Below are 19,855 nucleotides of genomic sequence, written 5' to 3'. Positions count from 1 at the left end.
CTCTAGTTCATGTCTAAGTGTCATACATACAAGTTATTTGGCTCCTACATTTCCCATACAATTCTTACCCTCTCCCTTGCCTATTCTCTGCCTACCATCTATGCTACTTTTTCTCTGTACCTTTTTCCTCTCTCTCCTCCTCCCACTCCCCTGTTCATAACCCTCCATGTGATCTCTATTTCTTTGATTCTCTTCCTGTTCTACTTGTTTCCTTAGTTTGTTTTTGTTTTAGGTGTGCTTGTTGATAATCGTGAGTTTACTGCCATTTTACCATACATATTTTTTATCTTCTTTTTCTTTGATAAGTCCCCATAACATTTCATATAATAAGGGCTTGGTGATGATGAACTCCTTTAACTTGACCTTATCTGAGGAACACTTTATCTGCCCTTAAATTCTAAATAAAAGCTTTGCTGGATAAAGCAATCTTGGATGTAGGTCCTTGCCTTTCATGACTTGGAATACTTCTTTCCAACCCCTTCCTGCCTTTAAGATTTCTTTTGAGAAGTCAGCTGACAGTCTTATGGGCACTCCTTTGTAGATAAATCTCTCCTTTTGGCTTGCTACTTTTAATATTCTCTGTTTATCTTTAATCTTGGGTAACTTAATTATGATGTGCCTTGGTGTGTTCGTCCTTGGGTCCAACTTCTTTGGGAGTCTCTCAGCTTCCTGGACTTCCTGGAAGTCTATTTCCTTTGCCAGATTGGGGAAGTTCTCCTTTATTATTTGTTCAAATAACTTTTCCACTTGTTGCTCTTCCTCTTCTCCTTCTGGTACCCCTATAATTTGGATGTTGGAATGTTTAAAGATATTCTGGAGGTTCCTAAGCCTCTCCTCAGTTTTTTGAATTCTTGTTTCTTCATTCTTTTCTGATTGGATATTTCTTCCTTCCTTCTGGTCCACACCATTGATTTGAGTCCTAGTTTCCTTTCCAACAGTATTGGTTCTCTGTACATTTCCTTTTGTTTCACTTAGTGTAGCCTTCATTTTTTCATCTAAATTGCGACCAAAATCAATCGGTTCTGTGAACATCCTGATTATCAGTATTTTGAATTATGCATCTGATAGGTCGTCACTTAGTTGTATTTTTTTCTGGAACTTAGATCTGTTCTTTCATTTGTGCCATTTTTTTTGTCTTGATGTGCCTGCTACATAGTAAGGGGCAGAGCCTTAGGTGTTCACCAGGGCAGGGTAACCCACCTTTCTGTGTTGTGATACTGTATGTAAGGGAGGGGTCTGAGAGGGAACAATGGTGCTTGCTCCACTCTCTGCCAGATTTCAGTCACTTCTGCTTCCCACAAGCAAAGTGGGCCCTTCTGGTGCTGATTACCATATGGGTGGGTTTGTATACATTCTAGGACCCTGTGGATCTCTCCCATGAATTCTCCTGTGAGGCTGGGAGTCTCTCCCAGCACATTAACTCCTACAGGTGTTTTCAATGAATGGTTTGGGGCTTTATTTCCCTGCACTTGGGCCCTGTTTGTGCAGTCTGTCCCACTAGTCAGTTCTACCTGGTTTATCTGCGAGTAAATGTGGGGCCGCTGGATCTGCCAGCTGCCTTGCATGTCATGCCCTGCTCCACAATCCATCGTCTCTCTGGGTTCACCAGCTGCCACTTTGCCAAGAGCCCATTCTGCCTGGCTGCCTGACTCCACCCCTCCTACCGTTCTAGATGAATGTGTCTTTAACTCCTTGGTTGTCGGACTTCTATATGGTTTGAATTTCTGTCAGTCCTGGCTGGTTTTGTTTTTAAATTGTTGTTGTCCTTCTTTTGGTTGTGTGAGGAGGCACAGTGTATCTACCTACTCCTCCATCTTGGCTGGAAGTTGGTTCCATATAAATTTTTGAAGTGTTTGTTATATATCTGTGAAATAAGTCATTGGTATTTTAATAGGGATTGTGTTGAATCTGCAAATTGCTTTGTGTAGTATGGACATTTTGATAATGTTGACTCTTCCAATCCATGAACATGGTATATGCTTTCATTTATTTGTGTCTTCACTAATTTCTCCTTTCAGTGTTCTGTAGCTTTCTGAGTAGAGGTCTTTTACCTCCTGGATTAAGTTTATTCCAGGGTGCTTTATTTTTCTTGTTTCTATATCAAATGGGATTTTTCCCCTGATTTCTGTTTCTGATACTTCATTGTTGGCATACAAAAATGCCTTCAATTTCTGAATTGACTTTGTATCCCGCTATTTTTCCAAATTCACTTATTAGGTCAAATAGTTTTTTGGTGGAATCTTTGGGTTTTCTTTGTACACTATCATGTCACCTATAAACAATGGCAGTTTTACTTCCTTCTTTTCAATTTGGATGCTTTCTATTTCTCTTTCTCTTCTGATCACTGTGGCTAGAACTTCCATTACTATGTTGAATAAGAGAGGTGAAAGCAGACACCCTTGCTTTGTTCCTGATGTTATGGGAAAATTTTTTAGTTTTTACCTGTTGAGTATGATGTTGGTCATAGGTTTCTCATATATGGCCTTATTTATGTTGAAATATGCTCCCTCTCTTCCCAATTTTCTGGGCATTTTTATCATACATTTGTGCTAGATTTACTCAAGTGTGTTTTCAGCATCTACTAATATGACCTTGTGAGTTTTGTCTTTCCCTTTGTTTATCTGATGTATTATGCTTATTGATTTTCAAGTGTTATACCATCCCGGCATCCCTGGGATGAATATTATTATTATGGTGTATGACTTATTTAATATATTTTAAGATCCAGATTGCCAATATATTGCTGAGGATTTTAGCATCTATGTTTAAGAGATATTGGCCTGTAATTTTCTTTCTTTGTTGTGTCTTCATCTGGTTTTAGAATTAAGGTAATTCTCGTGTAAAAGAGTTTGGGAGTCTTCCTTCTTGAATTATTTTTAAAGATTTTATTTTTATTTTTATTTTTAGAGACTGGGGAAGGGAGGGAGAAAGAGAGGGAGTGAAACAGCAATATATGGTTGTCTCTCATGTGGTCCCCACTGGGGACCTGGCCCATAACCTAGGCATGTGTCCTGGCTGGAAATCAAACCAGCAATGCTTTGGTTCACAGCCCATGCTCAATCGACTGAGCTATACCAGCCAGGGCTGGATTTTTGAAATAGAGAGAGATAGTTCTTCTGTGAATGGTTGGTAGAATTTGGCTGTGAAGCTCAGTCCATAGCTTTTTGAGTGCCAGAGATTTTTGTTTACCACTTCAATTTTGCTAGTTGTTATTGGTCTAGTTAGGCTTTCTGCTTCTTTTTGTTTCAGTTTTAGAAGATTGTGTTTCCAGAAACTGGTCTCTTTCTCCCAGGTTTTCCAATTTCTTGGCATATAGTTGTTCATAGTAATTTCTTACAATCCTTTGTATTTTGGTGGTATCAGTTGTGACTTCTCCTCTTTCATTTCTGATTTTATTTATTTGGGTGCTCTCCCTTTTTTTCTTGATGAGTCTGATTAAATACTAGTCAATTTGTTTATCTTTTCAAAGAGAAAGCTCCTTGACTTATTGATTCCTGGAATTGTTTTATTAGTCTCTATGTCATTTAATTCTGCTCTGATCTTGATTATTTCTTTCCTTCTACTCTCTCTGGGCTTTGTTTGTTGTTGTTCCTCCAGTTCTTGTGGATGCACTATTAGGTTGTTTATTTGAAATGTTTCTATCTTTTTCTTGGCAGGCCTGTATTGCTATTAACTTCTCTCTCAGGACTGTCTTCACTGTGTCCCACAGGTTTGGGACTATTGTGTGTTCTTTTTCATTTGTTTCCAGAAACTTTTTGATTTGTCCCTTGATCTCATTATTGACCAATCCATTGTTTAATAGCATGCTATTCAGGTTTCAATTTGTTGAGGCTTGTTTTGTGTCCTATCATGTGGTCTATCTTTGAAATGTTCCATGTGCATTTGAAAATAATGTATATTTTGCTTCTTTGGGGTAAAAGTTTCTGTATACATCACTTGAAGTCCATTTGATCTATTCTGTCATTCAGTACCACAATATCCTTGTTGATATTTTTTTGTAAGATCTATCCATTGGTGACAGTGAGATGTTAAAAACCCCTACTACAAATGTGTTGCTGTCTATATCTTTCTTGAAGTCCTCCAAGATTTTCCTTATATATTTGGGTGCTCCTAGTTTGGGTGTATATATGTTTACATATTTATATCTTCTTCATGGATTCTTTCCATGAGTATTATGTCTGTGCCTCTTTTTATGGTCTTTGTTTGAAGTCTATTTTGTCTGATAAGAGTATTGCTACACCAGCTTTTTTTTCCTGTCCAGATGTTAGGAATATTTTTTTCCAACACCTCCTCTTTCAGTGTGTGCGGTTCTCTTGTTCTGAGGTGGATGTCTTGTAGGCAGCAATGTGCAGGTCATATTTTCTTATTTATTAAGTTATTCTATGTCTTTTGATTGGAGCATTTAATCCATTTACATTGATAGGTACTTATTCATTGCTATTTTCCCCTTTGTACCTGTGTTTCCCTTTCTCTCACTTCTTTTCTTTATCTTCGTAAAACAGTTCCTTTACCATGCCTTACAATGCTGGTTGGGTGAAGGTGTATTCTTTAAGCCTTGTTTTGTCTGGGAAACTCCTTATGTGGCATTTCATTTTAAATGAGAGCCTGGCTGGGTAGAGCAGTCTCTGTTGCAGGCCTTTCTTTTCACTACTTGGAATATTTCTTGCCATTCCCTTATGGCTTGTAGTGTTTCTGTTCAGAAGTCAACTGATAGCCTATCAAAGCTCCCTTATATGTTACTTCCTGTTTCTCCCTTTCTGCCTTTAAGATTTCTCTTTGTCTTGGAATTTTGCTATTTTAATTATGATTTGTCTTAGAGTGAGCTTCTCTGGGTTCCTCTTGATTGAGACTCTCTGTGTTTCCTGGACTTGTGTGACTTTTCCTCTCATCAAAATTGGGAAGTTTTCCATCATTGCTTTTTCAAACAGGTTTTCTATCCCTTGCTCTTCTTCTTATCATTCTGGTATACCTATTATACAGATATTTTTGTGTTTCATACTGTCTTACAGTTCCCTTAACCCCTCTTCATTCTTTTGGAGTCCCTTTTCCTTATTTTCCTCTTTCTGGGAATTTTTTCTACCTTGTTCTCTAGCTCGCTGATTTGATCCCCTGCTTCATGTAGCTTATTTTTCATTCCCTCTGCTGTGTTCTTTAATTCAGAAATTGTATTCTTCATTTCCTTCTGGCTCTTATTGATAGTTTGATAGTTCTATGTCCTTTTTCATGCTCATGTAGTTTACAGTAAATTCTTTGTAACTTCCTGTAGTTTTTGGTAATTCTCACTGAGCTCATTGAGCTTCTTTATAACCACTGTTTTGAACTCAATATCTGATAGCTCACTTGCCTCTATTTCATTTGGTACTCTTTCTGGGGTACCAAAGAGTACCCCATTTCCTTTCCATTGGTGGTTGGATTCCTCATTTCCTTTCCATTGGTGGTTGTTTCTTTGTCTTCCCATTTTTGGGATGCTCTTCTTTTTTGCTTCTGCTTCTTAAATTGATCTGTGTTGACTCTCTGTCTTTGTGGCATGAACTTCTATGGTAGGAAACCTGTGTGATTCAGTGGTGCAATCTCCTTGATCTCCTGAACTTGATGCTGTTGGGATGCCCTTTATGCCATTTATGTTGGCTCTCTGGATGTAATTGGGTTTGGGTTGCTATTGGGTTATTGTTTTGTGGGCCTTTCCCTCTAGCTGGCAGACTGAGGGTCACTTCATCCACCACATCTGTATGCTGTCATGCGGGTGCAACCTGAACAAAACCATAAAGTCCAGGAAACAAACCCACACCTCAAAAGTGAGTCATCCCTTGATCCCACTATCAACAGCAAGCGAAACAGTATTGATAAAGGTGTAAGGAGATTAAAACTATTATAAGAAAATGAAGCAAATATGAAGTGATCTACTGAAAGAAAAATGATGTTGAGAGAGTAGAAGGAGGAGCACTAATAAACATAAGGAATTGGAGCAATGGGAAGAGAGAAAGTAAAACTTATAAATAAAAAAGGGAATGAAGAAAGCATAATGGAGTATGAGAAGGGATGCATATAGTATTAGGTTTAAATATAAATTAAAATTTAAAAAGTGTGAGAGAGAAAGAAACAGGGAAAAATGTAAATAAATATTAAAAAGTAGGAACAAAATTAGAAAGAAAGATCCACCACAGCACTATCAGCAAGAATTGAACTAAAATTAATATAGATGGGATGGGAATAAGAGGAAATAAAGAAAGAAAAAAAGTTGTCTAGAGGAAAAGGAAATGATTCTGTGATGATAGAGGGAAAGGGAAAAAAGGGAAAAAATGTCAGGATGGAAGGGGGATACAGAAAACAGACTAAGACAGGGCAAAATTAAAATTTGAGATGAAATTAAGGGTCAGAGAGGGTAACCATAAAATTTGAGATTTAAAATATATAAGTAATGAAGATCTAGAGATAAAATTGAAAAATTGCAACAACTCTCTAATCCACAACCATCAAGCAAAGATTGCTAAAGGTAGAGAGAGAGCATGGGTATTTTAAGGGTATGAAAAAGAATGTGCAATGATCATTGACAAGAAAATTGGTTTTGAGAAGCTGGATGGGGGAGAAATAGTAAGTGTGTGGAATGGAAACAAGTTGTAGCAAGAGAGAAAACAAAATTTGATATGAAAGTAATGCGAGGAAAGAAGAAGGTAAAATGGGTTAAGAGAAGGGAGGGGCAGAAATATGTGAATTCAAATACACCATAATATAAAATCTAGTGATGTAATATGTACAAACTTGCTGGACAAGAAATGAAGGTTAAAAAGCTATGCAGGGAAGAAAATATCACAAATTATGGAAGAGACATGGTGGATTTCATATCAGTAGCATCTAGTATTTACCACTGCTTTTTCTTTCCAGATCCTCCTCTGGTGATGTCAAATGGTGATCCTGTCTGACCTCAGGCAGCCAGTTCCAGACTACCAAGGACCTACAGTCTACGGCTGACTCCTTCAGTTGTTAATCTAGTCAGTCCTCACTCAGAAGTCAGGCTTAAGCACCACAGGGAGGGGACATTTCCCTCCTGGGGGCAGGGCTGCTGCTTCTCCTCAGGCTACTGCCACTCAGAGGGGAGTGGTTGCTTTGGCTGCTGCAGCATGGGGAATGACTCAGCATCAGGATCTCAGTGGCTACTCTTTCAGTTCTTTCCCCAAACCCTCCACCCCCAGTATCTCCCCAAGCATCTCTGGTCCTCTCTGCACTCACCCTTGTTGGAGCCCACGGTAAGTGGCTGCAAATAAAAATTTATGTGTTGGCCCTTTAAATGGCTCTTTATGTCTCTAGCCATAGTCTCTGGTAGAGAGCAGCCTTGCTGCTTTTCTCAACTGGATGTTATCTGTGTACTTTTTGGGTTCTGGTGTTCTAGGCTAGGGATCCCAGCTTATGTTTAGACTCCATACTGCTCAGGAGGATCCAACTGGCTGCTTAAAGACCACCCTCCAGTACTTCAGCTGCCCCCTATGGGAGCCTAGCCAGCTGTCTTACATCTCTACCTCACTCTCTACCAGTTATGCTGCGTTGAAGCTGTTTCTTCTGTCTGTCTGTGGTTATAAGACTTCTCTCACTATTTTCAGTTGTTTGTTCTGGATAATTTCTCTACAATTTAGTTGTAATTGTAGTCTGGTCCTGGGAGGGGTTTAGTGTAACTTCCATTCACTCCTCTGCCATCTTGGATCCTCTATACCTATTATTATTAAACTTACATATGTGTCATAAGACACTCCAGAGCTAGTTCCCAGTTTGTCTTTACACTTGCACAAAATTCAGTGAGAAAAAAGGAGGAAGAATATGACTTTATTCTAACAAATTCTTAAGACTAGTCATCCCTCTTTGTAAATCAATAACAAATTATAACTTTAGGGCACAAATATCAAAAGATACTGTATCATACCACATTCAGTATAAAATAACCTGGAAAGTACTTTAAAATTATTAAATGAAATTATATACACAAGGAAATGTTTTTGTATAGAATATGAATATGTTCCAATATCGCTGCTCCAGTGCAGCTGCAAAATTGGAACCTATAGTACATGATGACAGCCTCCAGCCCAGATAAACACTAACCTCTGTCCCTGGACATATTTTAAGATGACCTTACCCAGCATTGCTTTTTCTTTTGTTCTTTTTTTTTATATTCATAAGATGATTCTTCTCTATTTAAATGAAACATAAAAATAACTGAAATACTATCTTGACTGTGCCAGTGGAACAACACTGTGTGTATTTAGCCAAATTAATTTGACATGGGCTTACATAATTACAATAATCATGTCACTAAAAATATTCTATTTTTCCTAACCACCAATTATACCTTTAATTTTGACAGTTATCTTTCAAACATGACTCTTAGCCTCTAGAGAAACATTTTACATGACATAATCATACTTGTACACGTTGGGCATTTTTGTTCAAAATAGCTAGAGAAGTATGCAAATTATATTATATCACCAACTTTGTGTATCAAAAAGGAAAGAGAACCAAATAATAAAAATACTAATAATGCTGAGTACTTACCATAATAGTCCCTGAGCTGACAATTTTAAATGCATGATTAATTTAATCTTTGTAACAAACTTATAAGTGATGTCTATGTGTAAATTGACACACACTTATATAATGTATATATTATGAAATATAAAATATAATCACAGATAAGATTATACAAATTTATATTTTAAAAATAAGTCATAACATTACCAATTTTTTTAAATTTTATTTTAATCATTGTTCAAGTACAGTTTTCTCCCCCCACTCCCATTCTAGCTCACCCACCCAACCCTCCCCCCTTCCCCCCCGTTACCCCCTACCCCTAGTTTTTGTCCATGTGTCCTCCAAATTTGTTCCTGTAAACCCTACCCATTCCCCCCTGAAATTCCCTCTTCTCTCCCCTCTGGTCACTGTCAGACTATCCCCTATTTCAGTGTCTTTGGTTATATTTTGCTAGTTTTTTTGTTTTGTTGTTTAGATTCCTGTTAAAGGTGATATCATGTGGTATTTGTCTTTCACTGCCTGGCTTGTTTCGCTTTTCAATTTTTTAATTATTGTGCCTTGCTGAAAAGTTCCTACCAATGCCTAACTGAGATCATGTATATTAGTTAAGCACTTATGAGAGATACATTTTGGCTACTATTTAGAAGGTAAATCAATAACAATTTTAATTAATTATTTGAAACCTAACAGTGTCAAAAAATCTAACTTACAAAAAACTTTACAGGCATTTCCCACTATAAGCAGTTTTTATTTCTTTACCTGAAAATAAAAATTCTTGAAGCACAAATATTGGTTTGAAATATTTTTCATCTCTGTAATGATTATTTATTTCACCATCAAATTAACTCTAATAACCATGTAATTAATGAGTTTTAAACATCGTCTGAAATAGAATTTGCTTCCAAAACCTAACTTAGTTTTCAGAAACACATTCATTTTATAAAATAAATTATATTTGTATAGGGAGAATTGGAAACCATATGTAAAATTCTAATGCACAGTAAAATCATATTTGGTATAAAATGATGCTCAATATTTAGGATTATTTATATCTATCCATATTAATTCAGTAAAATATTATAATTAAATATAAACTATTTAAAAGACTCTTATATATATTCATTACATAAAATATGATATAGTGTGCCCATGATTCATATTTGGTTTCATGAAATTAGAAGCCAGATTTGAAACTTAAGAGAGTATCTTATAGTTATACATAAAGGAAATATTCTCAAGACAAAAACAAAAACTGTAATGATGATCATGATTGTGACGGAAATGATGACAAAGACAATAGCTTATACTAGTTTAAGAATGATGGTTAGCTTTTTTTAAGAGCATGAGAAGGTGCAAAAATCTTCTTTAGATATTGAACAGTTTGTAAAAGAAAAATTGAATTAGATTTCTTTCTTTCCAGAAAGTTTGTTGAAAGAGATAACTGAATAGATATATCATTTAAAACTATACTAATCAAAAATATCATAGTGTGAAAATAAGTCAAGTGTACTGTTTTGTTCCTTTAAACATTTAGTTTACTATAATGTCTGAGCATAAGTTATTATCTTGCATAGCATCATTTCCCAGTTTAAAATATTGGAGAACAGGGGACCCTAGTGCACTGTTGGTGGGATTGCAGATTGGTACAACCGCTATGGAACAGTATGGAATTTTCTCAGAAAACTAAAAATGGATCTGCCTTTTGACCTGGCAATTTCACTGCTGGGACTATATCCTAAGAACCCTGAAACACCAGTCCAAAAGAACCTATGCACACCAATGTTCATAGCAGCACAATTTACAATAGCCAAGTGTTGGAAGTAACCTAGATGCCCATCAGTAAATGAATGGATAAAAAAACTATGATACATTTACACAATGGAATTCTATGCAGCAGAAAGAAAGAAGGAGCTCTTACCCTTTGCAACAGCATGGATGCAACTGGAAAGCATTATGCTAAGTGATATAAGTCAAGCAGTAAAAGACAAATGCCATATGATTTCACCTTTAACAGGAACCTAAAGAACAAAACAAAGAAACAAGCAAAATATAACCAAAGACACTGAAATAGACAACAGGCTGACAGTGTTCAGAGGGGATAGGGGAGGGAATTTCAGGGGAAAAGGGGAAAGATTTACAGGAACAAGTATAAAGGACACATGGACAAAAACTTGGGGCAGGTGGAAATGGGAGGGAGGTGTGGAGGGCTGGGTGGGTGGGCCAGGATAGGAGTAAAAGATAGAAAATTGTACTTGAACAATAATTAAAATAAAATTTAAAAAATAAAATACTGTAGGAACATTAATAATTCTAAACTGCTTTGTGATGATGGGGCTGACTCCTTCTCCCTCTATGGGTAATATCAAAATAAATATACATTTCAGTGATTTTTTGGTTTTACTTAGAGGGACCTTATAGGGAATTGGCCTTGTTACTAAACTGTGTCAGGAGGAATCATATAAGAGCTTTTACTCAAACTAACATCATCATTTTTGGCACATGTTTTCCAAAATTTAATTTACTTATAGTCAGTAACTCTATAAAGTTAGTCAACTCATATGAGTTTTCAATAAGTAAATATCATATGTTTTGGGGGGGTGAGAGGCAATTTTACTAAGGATATATTAGATATTTAATTGGAATATCAGAATATCACTGATAATATTTTATGACTATGTAGAAATTGGATTTACCTTCTCTCTCTATATCTATATCTATATATGTGTGCGTGTGTTTGTGTGTGTGTGTGTATATATATATATATATATATATATATATATATTCATTTTATACTTGTGTCCATAAGGTATAGTGTGCTTGCAAGGAAAGACCATTCTGTAACTCCAGATTTCTTTTAATAAAAGCATGGGTGGAACTGGAAAGGATTATGGTAAGTGAAATAAACCAGGAAGTGAGGGACAAACATATGATCTCACCTCTAACTGGAATCTAATCAACAAAAGAAAAAAACAAGAAAAATATAACCAGAGACATTGAACTTAAGAACAATCTGACAGTAACCAGAGGGGAGGTGGGAGAGGATAATGGGGGGAAGTGTTCTCAGGAACAACTATAAAGGACATATGGACAAAACCAAGGGTGGGGTGAAACCAAGGGAGGGAGGTGGGGGGCAGTGGTGGGGAGAAAATACAGACAGCTGTAATTTTACAACAGTAAAATAAGTTTTTAAGAAGTGCTACAGAAAAACACTACTAAGGAATTAAATTTTGGTTTTTATGCCCTTCTTCATAATGAAAAATAATGGAAGTATTATACTCACATTTTTAGTATAGGTATATATTTAAAGATACTTTCTGCTATGCTAATAATTGTTTATGAAATCATACCACAGTTAATGTTCACCTGTTCTCAAGTTCCTATTTTAGAAGCCTCAGTGTTCCCAGCACACTGACTCCACCTACACAAATTATGATCAACATTTAACTGACATGTATTGACATATCACTATATGGTAGTGAGTGTGCTAGCATTTTACCTGCACTATTATTGCACTCAGTACCAGCTGTCACACCCCTAACAAAGCTGTGACTGAAACACAAGTCCCACTGGCAATATCTCAGGCTCTTAACCAATTTTTGTGTTAATGTTTTTATTGTCAACTAAAGTGTGCGGTAAAGGGTTATATATAAATTATTACATGAGTGATTCCCTTTTTTGTGGAATAGATTTTTCAAATAATAAAATATTTTCTCATGGAAAACAACTGGACCAAGCATTTTAAACTGTTGACACTTCAAAGACCAAACAAAAGAGTGCTAGCTTTGTGTTGACATTGTTTAAATATATTGCTTAGTGGGTATTCAATCTGCACCAATGTACTGAGTAGGGATTCCCAGGACCTCTTTCTTTTAATTATTATTTTTAAAATTTTTTATTGTTCTTCAGTTACAGTTGTCCCCATTTTTCCCCTAATATTTTCCCCTGCCTACCACTTCAACTCCCTCAAATTCCATCCTCCCCCTACTGTCCTTGTCCATGGGTCCTTTATAGACGTTCCTTGACTTGATGTTTCTCCTCTTTCCCCTTCTAGCTCTCTCCACCTTCCCCTTTGGTCACTGTCAGTTTGTTCTTTAAGGGCAGGTGTTCCTTCTTTCTTTCTGCTGCATAGTATTTCATTGTATAAATGTACCAGTTTTCTGATCCACTTATTTGCTGATGGGCACTTAGGCTGTTTCCAGCACTTGGCTATTATAAGTAATGCTGCTATGGAAATTGGGGTGCATAGGTTCTTTTGAACTGGTGTTTCAGGATTCTTAGTGTATAATCCCAGCAGTTGAATTTCAGGGCCAAAGACAGTTCAATTTTTTTTTTTGTTTTTGAGGAAATTCCATACTGTTTTCCACAGAAGCTGCACCAGCTTGTGTTCCCACCAGCAGTGCAGGATTCCCCTTTTCCACAACCTCGCTAGGGCTTGTTGTTTATTGATTTCTTTATGATGGCCATTCTGACCAATGTTAAGTGGTATCTCATTGTGGTTTTAATTTTCATCTCTCTGATGGTTAGTGATGTTTACCATCTTTTTATATGCCTCTGGACTCTGGAGTGGAGTTGTGTGAGGTTTTTTTTTTTTAAGATTTTATTTATTTATTTATTTTTAGGGAGGGGAGGGAGGGAGAAAGAGAGAGAGAAACATCAATGTGCAGTTGCTGGGGGCCATGGCCTGCAACCCAGGCATGTGCCCTGACTGGGAATCGAACCTGCAATGCTTTGGTTCACAGCCTGTTCTCAATCCACTGAGCTACACCAGCCAGGGCTGAGTTTTTTATATATTGGAAATCAAACCCTTGTCTGAGGTATCATTGGCAAATGTATTTTCCCATATGGTTGGTTCCCTTTTCATTTTGTTGATGTTTTCTTTAGCCATAAGAAGCTTTTTTTTTTTAATTCAGGTAATAGAGTGTTTCATGAGATTTCTAGCCAAAGATCAAGTGGAACATAGTAAGTTACATAGGACTGAATAAACTGATAAGGAAAATTGTATTGAGGTGGTATTTTTGAAATATGTATAATGATGTGGTCTAATGCTTTTTTTTTAAACCAGATTTGCAAGAAAACACTTTCTGATTTTTTCTGAAACTATTATTTAGTGTAGATTCTTTGATTAGATGTCAATGACAACTTAGATTCTTCTTTTACAAAATATAATGAAACATTTCAAATTATATCTGATTCTCCAAATTTAAAAACATTTAAGTTTTTTAAAAAACTTTCACTTAATATATTTATTCATATAGGTTCAATAAGAATCTTATTTCTTTCACCAGAATATAATTTTTAAAATTATACTGGATAGACTTGACCTGGAATGCAATATTTGAGAATCATGCTTTTTAAATCAAATATGAAAAGTCACTTTTTAAAAATAATTTATTAATTAATTTATTTGTTTGTTTGTTTAAAGAGAGGTAAAGGGAGAGAGATAGAGAGGGAGAGAAGCATTAATGTGAGAGAGAAACATCGATCTGTTGCTTCTCACACACACCTCAACTGGGGACACATGGCAACCCAAGCTTGTGTCCTGACTGGGAATCAAACCAGTGCAGCGTTGCTTTGCCAGATGATGCCCAACCCACTGAGGCACACTGATTAGGATGATGAACTACTGTTAAGTAACTTAGCTGGTTTTACTTACAGAGACTAAAAGAAAGTCATTTACCCATAACTGGTGAAATGTGCTGATTAGAGTCTCTTGGGTTTATGTTCCAAACCTCAGAATATCAAATCATAGAGGCTTTTACTGCCTGAATTGGAGTTCATTAGAAAAACTTCCAGACAAAGGTTAATTGTTTTGTTAGTATGTTCAATACTGTAGGAATTTAAATGTTACAAACCAAACTGAAGAAGTCCTATATTGTAAATTAACTCTTTCTATACCAATGTACTTAAGCCAAAAGTAATGCAACCAGCCTTACATTACAATTAAGAGGTATAATTTTTTAGGATTATTATAATATCATGCTGGAGATGGTGGGCAGTAAATGATTTTGAAGTGTATGAAATAAGAATAGTAGGTATACTCTTTAGACCATCCTTTAATGATCCCTGTATTTCATTGTCTCAAGCTATTTTATAACTCCACAATAGTAGCAAACTAATACTCTAAATTATTCTTCATTATGAAACTTTAAATTAATTGTGTCCTATATATTTATATTGCATCTATTTGTAATTTTTTCAGAATTGCTCATTCTCAGTATATATTTCTGTTCTTTAAATTGTCCTTTGTACCATCTGTGTGTAATATATTACCAGCTCCCTTATTAATAAACACAGACATATCATCTGTGATTCTAAAGTTTGAAATTGAGAAAGGTTCAGAAAATAACTGCTAAACAAGAAAGGTTATTTTGCATGTTGGAACATGAATACTGGTGATACCTCAACATGCTTTGTAGTAAATTTTAGTTTTGACAATTTTTAAAAAAAAATTGTTAAATGTTTTAACAATTGGCTTTCTATGAAGAGCCAGAGCAGCAAAAACAAAAACAAGAAAACAATTTGCCCTTATTCTTTTCAATAAGTATAAAAGTCACAATAAAGAAGAGTGTATAATAAAAGTAATCTTCATAATAAACCTCTGTCTCTGTTATCTTTGGGAACTACAGCTACTTAAAGGCAGGGCATATTTTTCAGTTATAGTTTGTGAATAGCAGAGCCACGATAAGCTCTTGTCTATTTTCAAAGTCTGGATAATTGACTAGTAGCTCTACAGAGCTTATGTGCAAAAATACTAAAACTCAGAACTCTGATTGTCAGCATTTTTTCTTTCTATTCAAGAACAAAAGGTGATATTTACATATATCTACATTTTAGAAAACAAACATTTCATGAAGACTCACATAGGGAAAAATGCACAAAAGTATATTTCCTTTAATCAGTACCCAATTCAACAACAGAGAAATCAGGGTACAAAAATAATGGTAGTTAACAAAATGTATATTTTTATAAATCATAAAACATAGAATCAATTCAAAATAATCATTGTTAAATTTAATATAAAATCAAAGCCACTTTTAAGAAAAATTACAGTAAAATTTTTAAAATTATTCTGCATCTAAAGATTGAAATTATATTTTAATAGGAATATAAAATAGAAGAAACTGCTAAATTTTTGTGTAAAATAATTTTATCTTTAGGTAATTAGAAAATTACAGATCTAAATATATATTTTTATTCTTAAATTAATCATTAATAGATTAAAATGGAATATTCCTGCAGAAATAAAATGAGTTTTAAAATATTTACCTCTCCATCTTCAGAAATTTAGTAGTATGAGCTCTTGGCAATCAGGGAAAACCGTCATCTCTGTTCAGTTTCTGATGATTCCCCTCATCTCTCCTAATCTGCTTCTATACTCAAAGACTTTTTTTCTTTTTCTTTTGATTCAGAGCCCTATCAGTACTGATTTAACTTACATTACTTTATGTGTCTTCCCCTGCAAGATGTATTTATCTTGTTTAGATACATAAATGGCTCATTTTATGAAAATGTAAAATACATTAATTCTAAGTACCCCATAGAAAAACTAAATACTTTAGTTCTTCATTCAAATACCAATTGCAGTTACTGATAAATTGAAAATTTGCTTGGCCATCAAAGAGAAATATATTCACCCAATGTAAATATATTGAAGAAACTTGCTTAGAAATAGAACCTGGTAGAGCTGATTATTGGCACGTTTGTAAAGTCACTTTTTTACACTTTTTATATCTTCTTCTTTTTTCATTTATTTTATTTTATTGTTGTTCAGATATAGTTATCTGCCTTCCCCCCTGGCCCCAACCATCCCCACCTCCCTCCCCTGATTCCACCCTGCCTTGGTTTTGTCCATGTGTCCTTTATAGTTGTTCCTGAAAATGATTCACCGCCCCCCCCCATTATGCCCTCCCATCTCCCCTCTGGTTATTATCTGTTTGTTCTTAATTTCAATGTCTCTGCTTATATTTTGCTTGCTTGTTTGTTTTATTGATTAGGTTTCACTTAAAGGTGAGATCATATGGTATTTGTCTTTCACTGCCTGGCTTATTTCACTTAGCATAATGCTCTCCAGTTTCATTCACGCTGTTGCAAAAGGTAAGAGCTCCTTCTTTCTTTCTGCTGCATAGAATTCCATTGTGTAAATGTACCATAGTCTTTTGGCCCAATCATTTACTGATGGGCACTTAAGCTGCTTCCAACACTTAACTATTGTAAATTGTGCTGCTATGAACATTGAGTTGCATAGGTTCTTTTGGATTGGTGTTTCAGGGTGCTTAGGATATAATCCTAGCAGTGGAATTGCAGGGTCAAAAAGCAGTCCCATTTTTAGTTTTCTGAGGAAATTTCATACTGTTTTCCATAGTGGTTGTACCAGTCTGCAATCTCACCAACAGTGCACTAGGGTTCTCTTTTCTCCACAACCTCACCAATATTTGTTGTTTGTTGCTTTGTTTATGGTGACCATTCTGACTGGTGTGAAGTGGGATTTCAATGTGGTTTTAATTTTCACCCCTCTGATGGCTAGCAATGCTGAGCATCTTTTCATATGTCTCTAGACCCTCTATGTGTCCTCCTTGAATAAGTGTCTGTTCAAATCCTTTATCCATTTTTTAGTTGGATTTTTTTCTTCCTAGGGTGGAGTCATGTAAGTTCTTTATATATTTTGGAGATCAAATCCTTGTCTGAAATATCATGGACAAATATGTTTTCCCATACAGTGGGCTCTCTTTTCATTTTAATACTATTTTCTTTAGCTATGCAGAAGCTTTTATTTTGATGAGATCCCATTTGTTTATTCTTTTCTTTATGTCCCTTGCTCTAGGGGACAAATCAGTGAAAATATTGCTGTGTGGAATATCTGAGATTTTCCTGCCTATGTTCTCCTGAAGGATTGTAAAATCACTTTTCAATCCAAACTGGGGCCAGTACCATAAATTACCAAACTCATTGTTCATCCACCATCCTCTCATTATCATTAGGCACTGGCCATACTTAGAATCAGGATCTGATGGAAATGTATTGCTTTTCATACTTAATCCAAGAATATATTCCATAGTATAGGACTGATCAGGAGAATATGTAGAATTGTGAAAGTTAACCTGCACTGAAGTACATTTATACTCTGTTATTACCTGAAGACCACTAAGCATCCTAATGCAACAGCCTTTCTGGATATACCTCTCATTAACAACAGGTCAAGAATAATTTAATGCCAATAGTAATTGTGAAATTTCATAGAAAATATAGTCTCCACTTGTTTGGTTTTAGAAGATGTTATTAAAAAATATAGTAAATTTAGTGATGTTTTACAAAAGTTACATGTAATAAACTCATCTACAAATTATAAAACTGTGGCTTTATTAGTGATGATTAGGATAATATTAAATTCCTCACATGGAAATCCTGAGAGAGATGTATATGTAATAAGTGTGTGCATGTGTGTGTATATGTGTGTGTGTGTGTTTAAGCCCACAATGAAGAACATTTCCTGGTGTGCCAAACCAAGAAGAAACCAATAGGCTGGTAGAGCAGGAGATTACCAGAAGAGGTAATCTTTTTACCAGAAGAGATTTACCTATCACATACTCTTACCAGAAGAGGTAATCTCAAGTGGATCACTTGAGTACCAAAATATTTCTTCTGGGCTTCATTATGAGATGGAATCTTATGTTTAGTGAATACCAGTCAATTGAAAAAAAAAGTTTTGAATAAAATAATAGAATGACAAATTCTCAAAGATTCAAATCTATAATTCAAAATTATTTATATACATATTCACTCAATAAAAACCATTTTGTTTTTGAAATATACATATTTCACCAATAAAGACAATTTTGGAGTTTTACTACCACAAATGCTACTCAGTAACAGAGAGATAACTTCAGTGAAGTTGGAGAAATCAGGTACCTTGTCCTTTGAAATTATATAGTCCCAAGAATTATAAGACTGTTTCATATAATTCTTTGCAACTGTGAAATTACAAGGGAGAAGAAAGACAGCATTAGTGTTTCTTTCTGAGGGGTGAGGGTCACAGGGGGACTTAGAAAGGAAGGGTTGTAAGCAGGAAGAGAAATTCAACACTGATGAAATTCACTTAGCTTTATGACAAAAGGTCCATGAAAGGGGACCACCACAGTTAAATACAGCAAAGCACATGCTTATTCTCATATTGTGATAATGTGGAATGTCTGAGCAATGCCTACTTCACAATCATGCTAATCTCAATTCACAACACACACACAAAAAAAGAAAAAGAAAAAAATCTCCTTCTTCCATTCAGACAGTCTATTAAAACATTTGCTTCCTGGCACAATTTATTTTAACATGAATTTACATTTATATTGTACATAAGTAGTAATTCATAAATGTGAGGTTTTTAAAAAGATTATAAGCAATTTTCCTTATGAATGTCATGATTCTACTCAGTTTTTTTGTGTGTTTTTTGGCAAAGCCACTGAAATTGAAATGATCCCTAGCTACTGCCACCTTCTCCACTACCCGTCTTCAAACTGTTTCATTTAAAAAATCTAACTGAAATCCACCTGGCTTAGACTCAATTATGATAAAAATCCAAATTGTTGCTAAGTGACTAGAGAACAGAATTTGAAATTCTGACAAAAGATATTTCCGCACCATTGATTGCGGGGAGCAGAGCACAGATGGTCAAGTCTAAGGATATTCTTGGGCCCTTCAAGAATTAATTTCTTCTCAAGTCTTATACAGAAATAGTGCTCTATTGAAAATAAATATCAGTTGTAATATCTGATTTGAAGCATCCAATGTTAACTCCTGTTATAATTTAGATTTTTAACTGATGCATTCATCTGTCCTCTAGTTTAGATTACTGTGTGTACTTGCAATTCTACTACAAGCAAAAATTTCTGTGGCAATTATTGTTCTTCCAGAAGACAAGAAAACTGAGCTTACATCACAGCAGTACTTCCTTCTCTACACTGATACGATCAAATTCTGAAAATAACTTAAGGTTTTGGTCCTTAGCCCAAGGGCATAAAACCCAATACAATGTAGCAATTTCAGAAACTTTATCAGGTTCAATACACATTACTCACAGCAACTATTTGCAACAAGCAGTCTGTAATATTGATCCTAAAACTGAAATGAGTGTAATTGTAGGTCAAAATACACCTTTAAAATCAATGAAATTGTGAAAATCGGTTTGAAAATTTCTATCAGCGCATTAGAACATTTTCAAAGAACTTGGTAGCAATTTAGCAGGTTCATTCTTTCATTTATTTATGAAAACATCCTTCTTCAAGCCACAACTTTACTCAGCTCTGTCTCCCATTTTCAACAAGACTTATTTCAGGTTTTGAAGCTGTCT

Source organism: Phyllostomus discolor, chromosome 1, assembly GCF_004126475.2.
Source record: "Phyllostomus discolor isolate MPI-MPIP mPhyDis1 chromosome 1, mPhyDis1.pri.v3, whole genome shotgun sequence".
Lineage (NCBI taxonomy): Eukaryota > Metazoa > Chordata > Mammalia > Chiroptera > Phyllostomidae > Phyllostomus > Phyllostomus discolor.
The sequence above is the reverse complement of the archived record's forward strand: the minus strand, read 5'-3'. Positions refer to the sequence as shown.